Here is a 19,623-nt window from a genome sequence, read left to right on the forward strand (position 1 = left end):
TATTCATCAGAGATCCGGAGAACTATATAACTTATAACTGTAGCTCCTCCTTTGGACTGGTTTGTTTCCTTTTGTTATTTTCTATGCCTTTACTACTCTGTTTGATGTCTTTTACAGACACCAGGGCTCAGTTTTTTTTTTACAATGTTAAATAACCCACGGAAATTGCTGTAAGTTTTGAGCTATACTGTAATTTTCTTTGTAAAAAGGTGAATAAAATATTCAAATAAAACAACTGATGTCTAGTATTAACATCAACACAGAAAAATAAAAAACAAATAGATATCCACACGCCTACATTTAAACTACCAAAATTTATTGCCTTAAAAAACGACATACATAGAAAAAAGCACCAATCCCTATATCCCCCTATATGTTAGATCAGAGGGGAAGGCCCCCAAGGAAAAATGGGGTTCTCCCCAGTGGTCTAACCCAACCCAGCAAATAAAACACAAACTGCGTAAATGGTGTAAATGGAAAAAATAACCCTCACAAAAAAAGGGAGGGGACACACAAATCACACAATCTGCAGACCTTATCCCTCCCCTAGTAAAAAACACCCACTATATATACTTAATAAACACATAGATTACCCATAGGACCAGAGTTATGCAAACAATTCCTAGTGTGGGGCAGTGTATTCCCGTAAAACAGGTTATATCTCACTATCCCACAGTGGAATAAGGCACAGCCTGAAATGCACTAGATGAAAACCACCCGAAGGGCTCCCAGTCGTTAGTCAGTCAGTAAACAATTAAATGGATATTTTGTACATCCTGCTAATAGTCTTGTCCTGCTGAATTGTATATAATTAAATGAAAGGAAACTTTTTCAGATATTCCAAGGGCTATATACAATAACAAGTTACTCAGCTCTGACCAAGTGTGATGCAATAGTACTAATTTCCTATTTTAATATAAATCCGAGACTATTCCCACTACCTGCAGGTAATTCTCATGATTTGTCTTTAGTACACACATATAGCTGTATAGTGGCTTCACAATCACTGGTTTCTGCAATTTTTCTAAAAGAATAGCTCGAAATCAATCTGTCAATGTATGTCCAATCATCTCCAATTGCCAGCCAAGTGATAGTTGTCCTCGATATTTCAATGTACATCTGTACAGTATATATGATATTAGTTCCTGCTCTCCTCACATTCAAATGGGCTAAGCAAGACACTGTGTAGCCATCTCCGAGTATTACAAGGTATAAGACAATGTTCATTAGATATTATAATATCATATATGGAACAATCCTCACAGATACATTTAGTGTAACCACAGGCAGTGTTCCTGCAACCTGCAGGTAATTTCCAGTTGTAATATTAAGTGTACAGCTTTTATTGTGGGTTACTCACGGATCTGTTGATTATACAGAGATCACTCAAAAGTTGAATTGGGATCGATCTGTATATATGTATCCAATTGATTAAATGTCCAACAAATGGTTCCTTTTCCTTTGGTTGTTTCCTTGTCTTCCCTTCTGTTAGCACAGTGTCTTGCAATCCAAGGAGGGCATTTGTAGTTCTTCTGCGGGAATATTTTATATAGCCAACATTTACAATGTCCTGTCACCAATCCTCTTTTCCCAAATCCTTTAGGGAGTGATAGGGAGTCATTTAGGGGGTTGTAGGAAATTTCATCCAAGCAAGAGTTTTTCTCCTTCAGGCTTGTGCATCGTGGTTGTAGTCATTAAGTCCAAGATGTCAATTGGGTTAAACTACGGTAGGTAGAAAAACGGAGGTGTTCGCCCCAGCGTAGAGTTTACATGTTTAGTATTAACATCACTGGATTGATGATCCCACTGGAGCAACCTTCACAAATGTGTTTCTACTTTGATAAAAAGGAAACCCGATGAGTATTTTTTTAATATAATGTATGTTCATATGACCATTTAAATGTGTATACAGTAATCTTGCATGGTAAAGGGACCTATATCAAAATAAGCTTTTCACATATTAACCATCTGGCCCCATTACAGTTACATGGTTATAATACTTATAATTGCTGCAGAAAGCACTGCTTTGGGCTCCAACAGCAACCAGTCATATAAGTAAATACCTAGCTACTGCTCACATGATATCAGGTAAAGGAGGGATAATGTTGCAATGTTTGCCATTGTGCAGGTAGGCTGTATTATCTTTGCAATACTTTTAGCTGGTTCCTCATGTTTTAGGATCTCTAAAAATGTGAGCTAAGTTGCACTGCGAGGAAAACCAGCAAATGATTTTGCTGCTGGAAGCAGGGCAACAGCTCAGCAACCATGTGACTTTGCCTAAGGCTCATCAGGTATAGTACAGCACCCCAGTGCTTCATGTGATGTATGTAGAATTACAGCATGCTTTAGGACAGTCCTGCTGCCAGGGACAGGGAGTTGAACAACACAAATGAGGTGAAAGGGAAGTAAGCACACACTCGTTTTATCTTTGTGAAAGTGTTTATGTCTACCTAGTTGGTTGTGAAAGATATATACTACTTAAGGCACTGACCGCTGTTTTACACATTGGCAATAACATGGATCTGGGTGCACAATGAAAAGTGTAGAGACACGTAGTCATACAACTTTATACTAGCTTTTCTGGAGAAGTAATGGCAGGTTGGTATATTTCACTGAGGCATGGTGTACTCCATGAGCTGTGGAAAGAGTTTGTTATGAGGCCTACATGTGTAACAGATAACCTGGTGATGCCTGTAAACCTTGTTTCTCTAACGGGTCCCTCTTCATCACTGCTGGAGGACATGCTAGCCTAGTCCAAAGCAGACTTATGGGAATATCAGGAGGAATGTGCACCTACTGTGGTTTGATAGTGTTTTTTCCACAAGGTGACCACAATGGTGCTGCGACTATTCCTCTCCACTCTCCTCTGATATTTACTGCTGTTCATCCAGATCTTATCCATTTCCTTACTGTCAATGCCACCATCACCCAACTCCAAAGATGAGATGATGAGATGAATTTTTGGGTTAAGGTGCTCTTGACCACCTTCGTTCCTCTCATACCTTATTCAATCCATGAATGTCACTGCCACCCCTACTAACACTGACAGTACCACATGCAGTGACTTTTCCACTTACAACTGTTTCCCTTGCAGGTATACTTTTCATGCTCATATATCTGAGAAAATGGCTGTATTCTAACATTTGAATATCTATACACAGCTCAGTTGCCTGCTCAATAAAAATAACTTGCTGCGTTTTGTTTCATAGAAGAGAGTACTTGAACTTGCTGAGGAGAAATTATAAGTAGTACCTTGCCTCTGAACCAAGGTTCTAAATTATGATCTCCTTGTGGATGCGAAGACAACTGAGTCATGTCTCTTATGGATAAATGGACCTTTTGGAAGTTTGGCAAAATATTCAAAAAAGCCCTCATATGTTGGTGATGCTAGTAGCTGCCACAAATGTTGGATTTTGAATTTTGATCGCAGCGTGAACTGGCATTAACTCTGTACATCATGGTGCTCTGCTGTTGTTCACTGGCATCTTAAAATTTAGCAACATTTTTAAAATACATCCACAAATGAATAAATATGGTCCTAAGCAAACTAATAATTTTCAAGCACTGAGATAAGAAACAATTTCTCAAGAAGAAGTATCACGTTACATAAATAAGCCAGGGTTATAATTCTGATCTAGAGTTGAACAGAATGAAAAACCTGGAGGGAAAAGAGTCAATAGTAATCCACCTCACGAAGATTGTCTCATCTACTGTGAACTCTGATTGAAGAAGGTCAGGTCATTCATTCATGATAGAGATTCTTATTCCACCATTTACACTGTTGATAAATATTGTTATTGTAATTACATCTGTAGCATCTGCCTAACATAGGATGCTAGGTAAATTTAGCTTTTGGCTCCTTCTGTAATTAGGGGAGCAGTGATTGTTTGGCCTTGTTTGCTCAGGGTTTCACAGGCTGGGAGCTTGATTGCTTTCCCCTGCCTCTGGAAGAAGGCACCAGATTATAGGGCAGGAGATGCAAATGACCAGCCTGAATATTTAACAGGTTCCAGGCAGTCCATGGGAAAAAGCACCCAGAAGGAGGCTGGAATGGTGATAAATAGTCTGAAACACTTGAGAGCTGGGTTCCTTCTCCCCAGGAGGGTTAGAGGTAAATAGAAAACACCGCGCTAACCAGTAAAATGAATGAAAGCTGCTGCATACAGTTTGACAAAAACAACAAAATAGGCATATGGAAAAATGCAGCGCATGTACAAATGAATATAGGTCTTTAAAATGGTGAAACAGTCAAGAAATAACTAATTGACCACAGGTGCCTTGAAACACAAACGTCCATAGATGGATGTAAATGTCCAACCGCACAGGAGGTATAAGTACTCCAAGGGGTGGTGATGGTCTGATGGTTGTCAGAAAACACCTGGCATCATACAGCGACTTCCCAACCGAGAAACCGGGTCCCAATGGGTCATTCAGAGAAAGTGCAAAAAAGCCTCTTACCAGATCCTGTGGATTCCCATGTCAGCGACAGGGAATCGCATGCGCAGTTTGTCACAAATTACGTGGAATGGGAGCTCAGGAATCGCCAATCTCTTGGATTGTGGTCTGTATGGATCTCGGCCGGCAACCGGATGGGTCCTCACAACGAACCGTCCTCACACCGAACCGTCCCAGCGTGCATCAGAAGTTTCACAAACGGTCCCCCGAAAGGAGCAGTTGGAGGGACTGGATCTCATGCGGTAAATGTGGAAACAAAAAGAATGTGCCTCCACATGGTGCAGATAAAAAAGGGTGTTTTTATTGACAAAAACGACCATACACAAATAAAAGCGTGATCACGGTGGATAAAAACAAATGGGCAACAAAGAGAGTGGTGTATGTACCCGTCGAAAAGACCTAGGGGTCTTCAACAGGGGCATAGACCACTCACTCCAAGTTGCCAAATATATATAATAAAATTATTTAGAGAAGGACCAATCACAAGGGCTGAAAAACCAGGAGATTGGATTGGGTGAATACAATCACATGACTTGCTTGAATGTCTAGACATAAAGATCATACACAATTTCTATATAAATAAATGAATGACATTAAGGTGAAGCTCAGGAGACTGTATAAAGGTCTACAAGCAGAAAAATATATCACTCTATGATCTCTCTAACAAAAATAAAGCATTTAAAGATTAAATAAAAACAGCACTCCTCTGCTGACAGTCCGGCAGAATGTACCGCCCTGTCAGCCAGAGGAGCCAATCCTCAATAAGAAGACAAAAGGTGTTAAATAAAGCTGACCAATAGGCCGCTATGTATGAGCCGGCCTCTATCCCTGAACGCCCACATGACCAGTCTGTGTAGGAAATGATGTCACGTCCGTGGGCGTGTCTGACGTCTCCCTCTCACATGACTCACTGGGCCAATCAGAGAGCAAACATCCCACTCAACTCTGCTGTACGTACAATCAGTACACCGCAGAGGGATGGGACTTAAATAAATACACCTAGCGTCCCGGCAATGCAATCCAGCAAGCAACGGACGCTGAATGAGACAAAACAGCATCTCTATGGTGTCTGTGTAAAAAAATGTGTTATGCAGCAGACCGGGACCCGATGACCCGGAAGTGTGCATAGAACTCCTGTGAACCGGAAGTGTATTGGAAGTGGGGACACATATAGTTAAATATAATGTGTTGGGAAATGACTAACTGAGGTGGAATCGCATAAATGTGTAAAAAAATATACTGGAGTGGCATGTGTGAATGTCTCTTAAGGTCCATGTGTGTTAGGTGGGACTGAAATAAAAAATTAAAAAATTAAAAATTGAAAAATTATGTGAACACAAAATCTCCAGAACGCACATCGTAAAATGTGTTAAAATTAATATATATGTGGAGGGAATGTGTGGATTTGTAAAGTGACCCAAATATCTGATAGTTATCCCTATGATCCCTTGACTGTAAAGAATCATCAGCATAGACCGAATGGGTCAATTTGGATTGGACCAATTACAATTGGGTGAATAGATAACCCTCTAAGATGCACCATATATAAACTGTGTACCAGCTTGTGAATAGGGATGAGCTTCGTGTTCGAGTCGAACCCATGTTCGACTCGAACATCGGCTGTTCGCCCGTTCGCCGAATTGCGAACGATATGGGCCGTTCGCGCTAAATTCGTGTGGCGCGTCACGGCCCATAATTCACTGCGGCATCGCAGTGCATTGCTGGCTGATGATTGGCCAAGCATGCACTATGACCCGCATGCTTGGCCAATCACAGCGCCGTCAGTAGAGAGAGCTGTAATTGGCCAAAGCCAGGGTGGCTTTGGCCAATTATGGCTCAGGGGATTTAGTACACACCCCACACTATATAAGGCCGCCTGCACGGCGGCCCTGTGTAGTGTGTGTTCCGGTGTGCTGAGAGATAGAGAGAGAGAGAGACAGTGTCATTTGATTTGAGTTAGATAGATTAGGCAGAACAGTCAGTCAGTTAGCTGCACTTACAGTGTATTGTGTATATATATGCATCCCAGGTGTTGCATATATATATATACACTGTATTCAGTTTAGCTAGATCCGTTCCTGTTATCTTCTATCTAGACTATTTACATTTAATGCAGTGCGTCCTGCTCACAGTGTTCAGCTAGATCCGTTCCTGCTATTTACATTTAGTGCAGTGCGTCCTGCTCACAGTGTTCAGCTAGATCCGTTCCTGTTATCTTCTAGACTATTTACATTTAGTGCAGTGCGTCCTGCTCACAGTGTTCAGCTAGATCCGTTCCTGCAATTTACATTTAGTGCAGTGCGTCCTGCTCACAGTGTTCAGCTAGATCCGTTCCTGCTATTTACATTTAGTGCAGTGCGTCCTGCTCACAGTGTTCAGCTAGATCCGTTCCTGCTATTTACATTTAGTGCAGTGCGTCCTGCTCACAGTGTTCAGCTAGATCCGTTCCTGTTATTTACATTTAGTGCAGTGCGTCCTGCTCACAGTGTTCAGCTAGATCTGTTCCTGCTATTTACATTTAGTGCAGTGCGTCCTGCTCACAGTGTTCAGCTAGATCCGTTCCTGCTATTTACATTTAGTGCAGTGCGTCCTGCTCACAGTGTTCAGCTAGATCCGTTCCTGCTATTTACATTTAGTGCAGTGCGTCCTGCTCACAGTGTTCAGCTAGATCCGTTCCTGTTATCTTCTAGACTATTTACATTTAGTGCAGTGCGTCCTGCTCACAGTGTTCAGCTAGATCCGTTCCTGTTATTTACATTTAGTGCAGTGCGTCCTGCTCACAGTGTTCAGCTAGATCCGTTCCTGCTATTTACATTTAGTGCAGTGCGTCCTGCTCACAGTGTTCAGCTAGAGCCGTTCCTGCTATTTACATTTAGTGCAGTGCGTCCTGCTCACAGTGTTCAGCTAGATCCGTTCCTGTTATCTTCTAGACTATTTACATTTAGTGCAGTGCGTCCTGCTCACAGTGTTCAGCTAGATCCGTTCCTGCTATTTACATTTAGTGCAGTGCGTCCTGCTCACAGTGTTCAGCTAGATCCGTTCCTGTTATCTTCTAGACTATTTACATTTAGTGCAGTGCGTCCTGCTCACAGTGTTCAGCTAGATCCGTTCCTGTTATCTTCTAGACTATTTACATTTAGTGCAGTGCGTCCTGCTCACAGTGTTCAGCTAGATCCGTTCCTGTTATCTTCCTACTGACAGGCAGGCTTGTCTGGTTACAGTATATAAAGCTACCTGAAGAAAATTACAGGTGTTCTATTTGATCCTATTAGTACCACGGTCAGGCAGCTAGACTATTTACATTTAGTACAGTGCGTCCTGCTCACAGTGTTCAGCTAGATCCGTTCCTGTTATCTTCCTACTGACAGGCAGGCTTGTCTGGTTACAGTATATAAAGCTACCTGAAGAAAATTACAGGTGTTCTATTTGATCCTATTAGTACCACGGTCAGGCAGCTAGACTATTTACATTTAGTACAGTGCGTCCTGCTCACAGTGTACAGCTAGATCCGTTCCTGTTATCTTCCTACTGACAGGCAGGCTTGTCTGGTTACAGTATATAAAGCTACCTGAAGAAAATTACAGGTGTTCTATTTGATCCTATTAGTACCACGGTCAGGCAGCTAGACTATTTACATTTAGTACAGTGCGTCCTGCTCACAGTGTTCAGCTAGATCCGTTCCTGTTATCTTCCTACTGACAGGCAGGCTTGTCTGGTTACAGTATATAAAGCTACCTGAAGAAAATTACAGGTGTTCTATCCCAGCTTAGTGCAGCTACAGGCCATTAGTATGTCTGGAAGGCCAAGAAGGAGAGGCAGACAGTCACAAGCCAATAAGAGAGGGCAAGCAGGCTCTGTGTCTAGTGCTGGTCGTGGAGACGGTGCATCCTCATCAGCACGTGGCCATGGGACACGCTTGGCCTTTTTTTCGGCAGCTGGCCGTGTTGAGCCGCAACATGCGGAAGACTTGGTCGAGTGGATGACCAAGCCGTCCTCATCCTCCTCATCCTCTCTCACCCATGCCCAGGGTGCTTTGTCTGGCAAAGCAACGGCCTCTTCCCTCAGCTCAATGTCATCAGTGACTCCTTCCCTAGCTCCACCATGTCCTCATGAGGATTCCCTCGAACTGTTTGACCACAGTGTTGGGTACATGCTCCAGGAGGATGCCCAGCGTTTGGAAGGCTCTGATGACGATACTGAGCTCGATGAAGGCAGTAACATGAGCACGGACAGAGGGGGTGCCCAAGAAGGACAGCAATCTGGCAGTCATGCTCCCCCTGCTGCAGCATACTGCCAGGTTTGCTCCAGTGATGAGGAGGGAGGGGATGATGAGGTCACTGACTCAACGTGGGTGCCTGATAGGAGAGAGGAGGAGGAGGAGGAGGAGGAGGAGGAGGAGGCGGCGGCACATCACCAACGAGGCAGGATGCCCTCCAGGGGCCAGCCTAAGGGCAGCACATTGACTGCATCACACCCCAAAGCTCCACATGTGCAGGGCGCTGCAGTCTCTGCGCGTTATTCAAAAAGTTCTTTGGTGTGGGCCTTTTTTGAGACGAGTGCATCAGATCGCACCACTGCTATTTGCAACATATGTCTCAAGCGTATCTCGCGTGGCCAAAACATCTCCCGCTTGGGTACCACATGCTTGACCAGACATATGTTGACCTGCCATGCAGTTCGTTGGCAAGCGTATCTAAAAGACCCACACCAAAGAACAAAGAGGATCTCTCCTTGCTCCTCATCAGCTGAGATTTCCAACCCCACTAGACCTTCAGTCCTCTCTGAGACCTGCAGTGAGAGGAATGAAGGTGTAGAATTAGGTGTGTCACAGCCAAGTACTTGTGGGCAATCTGCTTTTGGTACACCGACGTCAGACAGGGCGGTCAGCGGTAAGGTGCATATTACCGCTGACTCATGGTCCAGCAGGCATGGACAGGGACGTTACCTAAGTTTCACGGCGCATTGGGTGACTCTGCTGGCAGCTGGGAAGGATGCAGGACAAGGTGCAGTAGTGTTGGAGGTTGTTCCGCCACCACGCCTCCAAAATGCTGATTGTGACACACCTCTCTCCTCCACCCCCTCCTCTTCTTCTTCCTCCATGGCCTCTTCCTCGGAACCAGCGGTGCTCCGTAGGCGTTCAAGGGGCTACGCAAGTACGCAGGCCAAAAGATGCCATGCGGTGCTTGAGCTGGTGTGCTTGGGGGACAGGAGCCACACTGGGGCAGAGGTTCTGTCAGCTCTGCAGGGGCAGGTTCAGAGGTGGTTGACGCCACGCCAACTTAAGGCAGGAATGGTGGTTTGCGACAATGGCACCAACCTCCTCTCTGCCCTCCGACAGGGACAAATGACCCATGTGCCCTGTTTGGCTCACGTCCTTAACTTGGTGGTGCAGCGGTTCTTGGGCAGGTACCCGGGCTTACAGGATGTCCTGAGGCAGGCCAGGAAAGTCTGTGTGCATTTCCGCCGGTCATATAATGCCAGTGCTCGGCTGACGGACCTCCAAAAGGAGTTTAACCTGCCCAAGAACTGCCTAATCTGTGACATGCCCACCAGGTGGAACTCAACGTTGGCCATGCTGCAGCGGCTGCACACGCAGCAGAGGGCCATCAATGAGTACCTGTGCGACTATGGCACCAGGACAGGGTCAGGGGAGCTTGGTTTTTTTTCCCCACGCCAGTGGGCCATGATCAGGGATGCATGCACTGTCCTGTCACCATTCGAGGAGGCCACGAGGATGGTGAGCAGTGACAGTGCATGCATCAGTGACACTGTCCCCCTTGTCCACCTGTTGGAGCACACGCTGCGTGGAATAATGGACAGGGCACTTGAGGCAGAACAGAGGCAGGAAGAGGAGGACTTCCTTAGCTCTCAAGGCCCCCTTTATCCAGACAGTGTTCCTGCGTGCCCGCCGATCACACAGGAAGAGGACGAGGAGGAAGAGGAGGAGGAGGAAGATTGTGTCAGTATGGAGGTGGAGCCTGGCACTCAGCATCAGCAGCAGTCTTTAAGGGATCAGTCCCAAGAAACACATGGACTTGTACGTGGCTGGGAGGAGGTGGCTGCGGACCATGTCGTTCTTAGTGACCCAGAGGACTCCGGACCGAATGCCTCAGCAAACCTACGCTGCATGGCCTCCCTGATCCTGCAAAGCCTGCGTAAGGATCCTCGTATTCGTGGTATCAAGGAGAAGGACCAATACTGGCTGGCAACCCTCCTTGATCCACGTTACAAGGGTAAGGTTGCGGACCTTATCTTGCCATCGCAGAGGGAGCAGAGGATGAAACATCTTCGGGAGGCCTTGCAGAAAGGTCTGTGCAACGCGTTCCCAGAGACTGGGAGGTTACAAACTCCTGTTTCTGGACAACGTGTTGCTGAGGCTTCGGTCAGTCAAAGAAGGAGCGGTGGAGAAGGTGGCCGTCTGACCGATGCGTTCAGACAATTTTTTGGTCCGCAGCCCCAAGGTATGATCGGTTCCAGCAACCATCGCCAGCGTCTGTTTTACATGGTGCAGGAATACCTAGGGGCAAGATCAGACTTGGACACCTTTCCCACCGAAAATCCTCTGGGTTACTGGGTCTTGAGGATGGATCACTGGCCAGAGCTTGCACAGTATGCAATTGAGCTACTGGCCTGTCCTGCATCCAGCGTTCTTTCGGAACGCACATTCAGTGCTGCTGGAGGCGTGGTAACTGATCACAGGGTGCGTCTGTCCACCGACTCGGTCGATCGGCTGACCTTCATAAAAATGAATGAGTCTTGGATCACCACCAGCTACCAAGCACCTGATGCTGATGTAACCGAATAATTTTTTTTGAAATCTCAGATCCCTTCAAAGACTGCCTATGCTGATGCTGAGTGACTATCCCTGAGTAATTATCCTCTTCCTCCTTAATCATCACGCTGATAGCTTGTAAGAACATTTTTGGTTCTGGGCGCCACCACCAGTGCCTAAGGCACAATTTTTCAGCCCCTGTTTAACAGGGGCGTGTAATTACAATTTTTGATGTAATACTTTGCAGCAGGGCTCGTTCCTGCATTCCAACTAGAGTGTCTGTGAGGGGTTGCAGTGTTGTGGCACCAGCACCAGTGCCTAAGGCCCAATTTTTCTGCCCCTGTCTAACAGGGGCGTGTAATTACAATTTTTGATGCAATACTTTGCAGCAGGGCTCGTTCCTGCGTTCCAACTAAAGTGTCTGTGAGGGGTTGCAGTGTTGTGGCACCAGCACCAGTGCCTAAGGCCCAATTTTTCTGCCCCTGTCTAACAGGGGCGTGTAATTACAATTTTTGATGCAATACTTTGCAGCAGGGCTCGTTCCTGCGTTCCAACTAGAGTGTCTGTGAGGGGTTGCAGTGTTGTGGCACCAGCACCAGTGCCTAAGGCCCAATTTTTCTGCCCCTGTCTAACAGGGGCGTGTAATTACAATTTTTGAAGCAATACTTTGCAGCAGGGCTCGTTCCTGCTTTCCAACTAGAGTGTCTGTGAGGGGTTGCAGTGTTGTGGCACCAGCACCAGTGCCTAAGGCCTAATTTTTCAGCTCCTGTTCAACAGGGGCATGTAATTACAATTCTTGATCTAATATTTCACAGCAGGGCCCTGTGAGGGCTTACAGTGTTGTGGCCACAGCAACACCTAAGGCCCAAATTTCTGCTGAGTATATAGGGCAGGACCCTACTTTCAAACATCTAACTTACAAACGACTCCTACTTGCAAACGGAAGGAGACAACAGGAAGTGAGATGAAATCTACCCCTAGGAAGGGAAATTCTCTCCTGTAAAAGTTAATATGGGAAAACAATTTCTCCTTTCCACTGATGCTTTCCAATCCTTGTTCCACAAAAAAACCCAAATTTTCAAAAAACATTTTTCATTGGGACAAAAAAGTGAGGTGAAATCTTCTGAAGAGGAGGAAAGACAGCAAAACAAATGTCACAGGGGTGATAACCCTTCCCTATGTTTTCCAAAAAGCTTAGAAAAGTTTTTTTGGCTGGAGCTAAACACGTTAAAAATGTTCAAAATTACAAACAGATTCTAATTAACAACAAACCTACAGTCCCTGTCTTGTTTGCACCGCCTGTATACTGCTGTTCAGAGTATATAGGGCCTAGTGGCCCCACACCTTTCCTTATTTTAATTTGGGTGCGGGGTTCCCCTTAATATCCATACAAGACCCAAAGGGCCTGGTAATGGACTGGGGGGTACCCATGCCGTTTGTCTCACTGATTTTCATCCATATTGCCATGACCCGACATGACATTAAACCCGCAAGCAGTTTTAAATGAGATTTTTTCCTTTAAAAATGACATTTGGTGCAGGGACTGTTCTAAACATGGGAAACACGCGTCACTTTACAGGCATACTATAGACACCCCCCAGGTACGATATTTAAAGGAATATTTCACTTTTTTTTTTTTACTTTAAGCATCATTAAAATCACTGCTCCCGAAAAAACGGCCGTTTTTAAAAGTTTTTTTTTGCATTGATACATGTCCCCTGGGGTAGGACCCGGGTCCCCAAACCCTTTTTAGGACAATACCATGCAAATTAGCCTTTAAAATGAGCACTTTTGATTTCGAACGTTCGAGTCCCATAGACGTCAATGGGGTTCTAACGTTCGTGCGAACTTTCGGTCCGTTCGCGGGTTCTGGTGCGAACCGAACCGGGGGGTGTTCGGCTCATCCCTACTTGTGAATATAGGTGAAAAAAAGGAGAGGGGGAGGGGGAAAAAGTGTTGAAATAATGAAAAAAAAAAATAAATAAAAATAAAAATAAACAAAATAAAAAATAAATAAATAAAAAAAAAAATAAAATAAAATAAAAAAAAAATAAAAAAATAAAAAAAAAATATATATAAAAATATATTAATAAAGAGAGGGAGGGACATGCATAGAGATGTGGAAGGAATTTAGGATTGGTTGACAAAGGAGTTGAGGTCCCACTCCACGTTTAAACCTAACGGGAAATAGGACCTCAACTCCCATATCCAATAAGTCTCGAGGCGTGACACTCCTCGGAGGCGGGACTCTCCTCTCCAATGTGGGACAAATTTGTCGATCACCTGGAATAAAGTCCCGGTAGGGTCTTTATTATGGTGTTCCAGATAATGCCGGGGTACTGTATGTTTGTCCTTGCCTTTCTTGATACCTGCCACATGTTCATTGACTCGTATAGAGAAAGTTCTGATGGTACGCCCAACATACTGTTTGTGGCAGGGGCAAGTAATGAGGTAGACAATGTATTGTGATGTACAAGTTGTGAATTGTTTCATCTGGTAAGTGAGGGAGGTGACTGTGGATTGGAAAGTGGTACTTTTTTGTCTGCCTCGAATGTTGTGGAGGCAGACATTGCATCTACGGCAGGGGTAATAACCCTGACATTCCTGAAAAAATGAAACTCTTTTGGGGGGGTCTATTATATTCGGAGCAATCTGTCCTTGAATGGACCGTGCTCCCCTGAATACAACAGCCGCCCGTTCAGGAAGAACTGACCCCAGTAGATTATCATTTAAAAGTACCTTCCAGTGCTTTTTGAATATAGCTTTTACTTGTTTGGACTGAATGGAGTGAGTGGTAAAGAAAGCCCATTTGTGCATAGGTTCAGCTGTGGATTTGGGGCGTTCTATCAAAGTGGATTCTCTATCAGTGGATAGTGCCCTATTGAGTTCCTCGTCTAGATGTCTGGGATCATAACCTTTTACAATAAATCGATCTCTCAGAACTAGCGATTGTGACTGGAAATCAATAGCATTGGTACAGTTGCGTCGTAGTCTCAAAAATTGGCTGCGGGGAACAGACTTGAGCCACTGCTCCTGATGGCAACTGTCAATGGGAATGAATCCGTTCCGGTCGGTGGCCTTGAAATACGTGCGGAACTCCAAATGTTTGTCCACCACAAATATTTCAAGGTCCAAAAAATGTACACTGGTAGAGCTGGCCTCATAGCTCAAAGATATTCCTCTATCATTAGAATTGAGACTAGTCATGAAACTGTCAAGTGATGTACGGTCACCATCCCATAGGAAGAGGATGTCGTCTATGTACCTGGCCCAGAGGATCAACTCGGATCTCTGGGCCGCATAGACGACATCCTCCTCCCACTGGGCCATGAAGAGGTTGGCGAGGCTGGGGGCAAACTTGGCCCCCATAGCCACGCCCCTCTTCTGTAGAAAAAATTGATTCTGGAACCAAAAATAATTGTGTTCCGTTGCAAATATGAGTAATTGCATAATAAAATTACGCTGAAGGGAAGGGAGCTTGTTGTCTCTAGATAGGTGTTTCTCCACCGCCTCAAAGCCCAAGTGATGTGGGATGCACGTATAAAGTGCCGCCACATCTGCTGTGACTAAAAGCATCCCTTCTGAAACTGAAACAGGTTCCAGTAATCTAATGGTGTCTCTAGTGTCCTTAAGATAGGACTGCGTGGAACGAACCAACGGCTGTAAATAAAAATCTACGTATTTACCAATACGGGCTGTGACTGAGTCAATCCCGCTGACAATAGGTCTGCCAGGGGGATTGACTGAGTCCTTATGGACTTTAGGAAGATAATAGATAGCTGGAATGCGTGGGACTTGTGGGATTAGAAAACTTTTTTCCTTTTTGTTTAAAATCCCTAGCGCATAACCTTCCTCAATAAGTTTGACCAGAGCCTTTTTGAAAGGTGTAGTGGGGTCCGTGGGAATAGGGCTGTAAGTGTTTGAATCGTTAAGGATTCTATACATCTCTTTAAGGTAATCGACCTTATCAAGAACTACAATCCCGCCCCCCTTATCCGCTTATAGCCAGAGGGGCTTCTGTCTTCAAGCAGCCCATGGGCTGTACAGCTGTTCCAGAGGCCTCAGCAATGTCAGTGCTAAGGGCCTGCATCGACTTTGCTTGGATCAGATTGCAGAAGCTCATCACAGAGGTCATGGTCTTTAGAGGTGCCGACTCACCCACTGGACTATATCCAGAGGAAGCTGGAAGGTGACAGCTGTCTTGGGGAATTGTGAGTAAATACCACAAACTGATCCTGGGAAACTTCATTGGGTACCAGCAGTTGTGCATCAGCACAAGGTAACCACATGCCAAAAGACTTGCCTCATGGTCTTCAGCTGTGAGACCTTAGATTGTTCATGACCCACTATTACTCAAGGAACACAAGGAGAGCACTCTCTAAACATTAAGTGCTGAGCATTTTGGAGTATCCCATGCCATAATCTCCTCTCCTGGCAAATATTCTAGCAGCAATAATTGTAAAAAAGACATCCCCTAGACCTTTAAGAGATGGAGATCTACCTGGACAAAATTGAAGAGATCAAAAATCACGGGGGTCCAGCACCTCTTTTGGTTTTAAAAAATAAATTACCTAGCATGCCCCCAATAGAAGGTTAAGACAGCATGAAGAAAACCTAGAAAAACCTACTAAAACTAATGTCACTGTAAAAATATAAACTTAAAGCGGAGGTTCACACATATTGTAAAGTTTGTATGAATAACTTCCTGGCATTCAACCGATGTCTAGATGAAAAAAAACATTTTTTTGCTGTTTATTTACCTTGTAATTAGGTCTTTATAATGTAACTTCTGGTTTCAATGTCCCGCGGGAGTAGGTGTGTTTATACTTTATTCCCCGCTGTGCACTGTATCCTGGGAGGGCGACACACTGTGTCCTGTGAGGTAAGTTCCTGCATTCCCAGGAGTCAGTGCGGATCAACACTGTGAAATCTCGTGAGATTTCAAAACTGGAAGTGACGTGTGACACGGGCTGTTTCTGTTGTCATCACAACAGGGCGGGAACTTCCGATGATGCTGCCCGTTGTGCTGGCAACCTGGAAGTTTATGGCACTCCGCGGCATTAGCACTGAGTATGCGCGGGAACGAGCGGTGAATGCTGGTAGCTCAGCATTCACCGCATCCAGGAAGTAAATACTTGTGGGCTTCACATGCCCACAAGCAAGATGGAACCAGCCATCCGCAAATTTTAAAAGTTTGTTTTTTATTAGAAACCAGACAACGGGGGACATAATTCACCATACAAGTGAGTGTTACATTACTAGTATGTCAGTGTCTGCATGGTAGAAAAAAAAAAGATTGGTCAATGAACCTCTGCTTTAACCTACCTTAAAAGTTAGCTTCGGTGAGAAACCCGGCATTCACTTTCATTCACATTTTTTTTCATGCCTGGGGAGTTGGTCATCCCTAAGTCTAATGCCGGAGTTCATCATGTGTCAGTAACAATGAAATCAGACCGAGACAGAAGTACAGTTAACCTCCCTGGCGGTATGATTATTTCAGATTTTTGATGCTCAAAGCGGTACAATATTTTGCATGGAAATTTGGCGTTTTATGTTGTAGGCCTGTAATTCTTAGGAATAACACATTTAAATCTGTCCAAACAAGAGTCTAGTAGACAGCTCGGGTTTGATAAAGTTTGAAACACAAAATCATAAATTATAATATAATAAATAACTATAAATAATTATAACAAATAATAATAATAAAAATTATTCAATAATGTAATCAAATCAAAAACACTGAAATTTGCTCAGTTACAGAATTGTCGCTGTCATTACTTTCTGTGTTTGATGACAGATTTGCCCACAAATCACTATCGCTCAATTCTGCAAGTGATTCTAATTTATTATTGCTGTTTTCTAGCTGGTCTAAAACTGCTTTTGATGTAAAGGGATGGTTTTGGTTGCTATGGGCAATCTCCAGTTTCCAGGCAGAAAAAACAGTATTTATAATATAAAACTGCATGCAGGGCACTGGACAAACCACTAGGGACAAAAGGGATGTGAAATTATTTAATACAGTAATGTAATCTGTAAGATTACAGTGTACTCTATGTATAGTGTGTGTTTCACTTTTTGAATTTGGCACCGTTCTCCGTCCCGATGCGTCGCAACACTTGCAGGGAACGGTACTGTATGCGTCCATGGAACGGTACTGTACCCATGGAGCCTATGGGAGTCAACAATGGACTGTACTTCATACTCCTCATGGTTCTCAACCTGTACAGGGTGAGGACATGGCACAGAGGTGCTAAAGCGGTTGCAGACCAAAGGTTTTAATAAGGAGACATGAAATACATTCGAAATACGCATATTAGAAGAATAAGGAAAGGCCCAATAAACCGAGGTGCGAACTTTAGTGAGGGAACACGAAGTCGGAGGTTGCGAGATGACAGCCAGACCCTGTCCCCAACCTTTTAGGAAGGCGCAGACAGGCATCTGCGGTCCGCATGGAGTCTGTACCTATTATTAGCATGTCGCAAAACCTCCTGGACTTTTGCCCAAGTGGAACAAAGACCACGGAGATGCTCCTCTAATGCAGGAATACTCTGCGGAACAAATGAGTCAGGTAACATGGAAGGTTGGAAACCATAATTCGCCATAAACGGGGACAATCGGGAAGCAAAATTCAAGGCACTGTTGTGAGCAAACTCTACCCACGATAATAGGTCTGACCAGTTGTTATGATGGTCATAAATATAGCAACGTAGGAATTGCTCCAAGGACTGGTTGGCTCATTCTGCGGCCCCATTAGACTGCGGGTTATACGCAGAGGAGAAAGCAAGCTGAACTCCCAACTGTGCACAAAAGGTTCACCAGAACTGGGACGCAAACTGACTACCCCTGTCCGAGACAATCACCTTGGGTAGCTCAAGTAAGCGAAAGATCTCCCGAGCAAAAATGGAAGCCAGTTCCTTAGAAGTGGGCAACTTCTTTAGTGGAATACAATGACACATCTTTGATAACCGGTCAACCACCATAAGGATAACTGTGTTGCCCTGGGAATTGGGTAACTCCACAATGAAATCCATAGACAGGTGGGTCCAGGGCCTCTCTCCATTGGGTATAATTTGTAGGAGGCCCACTGGAAGGTGTCGTGGAGTCTTACTCTGAGCATATCAGCACGTAGACTAGGCCACTAGAATTGTTGGGAAATGGCCCAAAAGAGTTGATTCTTCCCAGGGTGGCCAGCTGCCTTGGGAGAATGGTAAGTCTGGAGCACAGCAGTACAGAGACTCTCTGGGACAAAGCAGCGGTCTCAGGAGGAGCATGGACCTGAGCAGCAAGAATTTTGTCACCCAAAGGAGAAGTGAGACTGGTACGAACTGTAACCAGAATATGATCAGGAGGAATAACAGGAACCCAGTCCAACTTGGAAGTGGAGGAAAATTGTTGTGACAAGGCGTCAGCACTTACATTCTTAGTACCGGGTAAGAATGAGACAATGTAATTGAAACTTGACAAGAAAAGAGCCCATCGCGCCCTTCTGGGAGAGAGGCGTTTAGCCTCAGACAAGAATGTGAGATTTTTATAGTCAGTAAAAATGAGAACCGGCGCAGTGGTACCCTCAAGGAGATGTCTCCATTCTTTCAGGGCTAAAATGATCGGCAACAGCTCTCTGTCACCAATCTCGTAATTGCACTCCGCAGGTGACAGTTTTTTGGAAAAGTAGCCACACAAGGATGCAAGGCGCTCTCAGAGGTAGGACATTGAGACAGAAGGGCACCAACACCAGTCTCAGAAGCATCAACCTCAAGGATAAAAGGTAACGTAGGATCGGGATGTGTCAACACAGGAGCAGAAACAAAGGCAGCCTTGAGACTCTCAAAGGTCTTAATGGACTCCGGAGACCAACTCTGTGGGTTACCGTCCTTTCTGGTAATATCAGTCAGGGGCTTGACCAGAGATGAGAGGTTACGAATAAACTTCCGATAATACTTGGCAAAGCCCAGGAAACGCTGCAGAGGACGTAAACCCACAGGTCGGGGCCACTGTAGGACTGCTGAAAGTTTCTCTGGGTCCATTGAAAAAACCAGCAGTGGAAATGACATACCCCAGAAATTTAACCTGTTCACGATGGAACTCGCACTTCTCCAATTTACAATAGAGATTGTTCTCTCTTAGTTTCTGAAGCACACGACAGACATCTGTGTGGTGGCTCTTCATGGACTTGGAAAATATGAGGATATCATCGACAGCTGAGCAACTGTGGAGAGATAGGAGCTGGCAATTAGCCGACAGCTGAGCGGCCAGCTCAGAGAAGGAAGGGCTGAACCCAGCCCTGACATCATGAAAGCAGAACATCTGGTACAAGAAGAGAAAAAGAAACGGCTGCACATCCAGAGGTACCAATTGCCTTTTATTGACATCATAGTGACACCAAAGACACCAACATG

Source organism: Aquarana catesbeiana, linkage group LG05 (genome assembly GCF_042186555.1).
Source record: "Aquarana catesbeiana isolate 2022-GZ linkage group LG05, ASM4218655v1, whole genome shotgun sequence".
In the NCBI taxonomy this organism is placed as follows: Eukaryota; Metazoa; Chordata; class Amphibia; order Anura; family Ranidae; genus Aquarana; species Aquarana catesbeiana.